Source organism: Egretta garzetta, unplaced genomic scaffold (assembly GCF_000687185.1).
Source record: "Egretta garzetta isolate BGI_Z169 unplaced genomic scaffold, ASM68718v1 scaffold890, whole genome shotgun sequence".
Lineage (NCBI taxonomy): Eukaryota > Metazoa > Chordata > Aves > Pelecaniformes > Ardeidae > Egretta > Egretta garzetta.
The window spans coordinates 146,216-147,920 of record NW_009258295.1 but is presented as its reverse complement, the minus strand read 5'-3'; positions in this window follow the sequence as shown (position 1 = coordinate 147,920).

The following is a 1,705-nucleotide window of genomic DNA, read 5'->3' as shown; positions in this document are numbered from 1 at the left end:
TATATACACATAGAGGTCTGTTACTTCTGACTCCTTTCTCCAAGTGCTGTAAATCAGAGGCTGTTTGGAAGAAATGCTGTAGTATTGAGCCCTATTACTGTCCACAAGTCATAAAAGCAAATTTTTGCAGGGCTAAGGACTGTAGTTTGATAAGTAGCTAAAGAGAACACAGACATTCAATCAAAGAGAAAAAGGTAAATAAATGAGGAGGCATGGTCTGGAGGAAAGGATCTAAGGAACTAGAAAAATTTAGAATTCAGTGCAGTATATCCAAGAATATAAGAAATGTTCTGCAATGAATTATTAAAGCTAGGGTGCTTATATACAAAACCAAAGATAATTTTGCAGCCTGTATTCTTCTGTAATTTCTATCTCTGCCATTAACTTCCTCTGTCACCTTTAGAAATTACCGAAGCCCAGATCATCAAATATGTTTTGGGACCCATACATTTTGCTAGGTCACTGACATTTACATTTCTTCAGGAATCTCAGTATTATTATGACACGCAATTCTCTACTTAGGACAAAAAGTTCATGATAATATTTATTGTAATTTTGTGAATTACCTCCAGGACCATCAGAGTGGTTCCAAAGAATGTTTATCAATATGGTGATAGGCGCTTTATATATATAAATATAAATATATATATATAAAAATAATCTGAATATAAAATATTCAAATATAATATAATATATCCAAATATAAAAATCAGTCCAAAATCCCAGCTCACGCAAAAGCGAGGGGGAGTGCTTGGCACGCCGAGGGATCGCCTCCTGAATCACTGATAATAACTAGATACTGAACTTACAAAATCGGGGATTACGACAGGTGCTTAGTTCATCCTGTCTACTGTTCCGAGTACTCTGGTCGTGCTAAAACCTGCACGCTGCTTGTCCGCCCTGCCCGTTTCATCCGTTCAGTTAATAAACACTATTCAAATACTGCCGGAGGAGTGATTGCTACATATAATTAAATCCTGTAGCAACTCTCCCGTTCAAGGGCGAAGAGAGAAAAGAAATGTGTGAAAACAGCAAATGAAATACATTAACCTTAAAAATAAAGCACGGCTTTGGAAGAGGCTTTTGAAATTAAACAGTAATAATTACTGCCCGGTGCCACCCTCAGCTCTGATGGCCTTAAAGCAGGATTTCACTTATCATTATAACACTAATGGTTGGGCTTTTTCACGGCGGGGTCCTAGGGCACGTCATACAGAAGGACAGTTGCTAAGAGCCTGTGTACGTACAGCACGGAAGAGATCCCAAAATGCTCCATTATGTGAATTCTACGCAAGCAAATCAAAGCTTTGGGCCTTGTATCTTTCACGCCTGCTCTTACCCACTGAAGCCTTTGACAGGGTCCCCCACAACATCCTTCTCTCTAAATTGGAGAGCTATGGATTTGATGGGTGGACTGTTGGGTGGATAAGGAACTGGCTGGATGGTCACGTCCAGAGGGTAGTGGTCAATGGCTCAATGTCCAGATGGAGACCGGTAACGAGTGGTGTCCCTCAGGGGTCCGTGCTGGGACCGGTGCTGCTTAATGTTTTCATCAATGGCTTGGACAGCAAGATCAAGTGCACCCTCAGCAAGTTTGTGGATTACCCCAAGCTGAGTGGTGCAGTCGACACACTAGAAGGACGGGATGTCATCCAGAGAGACCTGGACAGGCTGGGGGGGTGGGGCTGTGGGTACTTCATGAGGT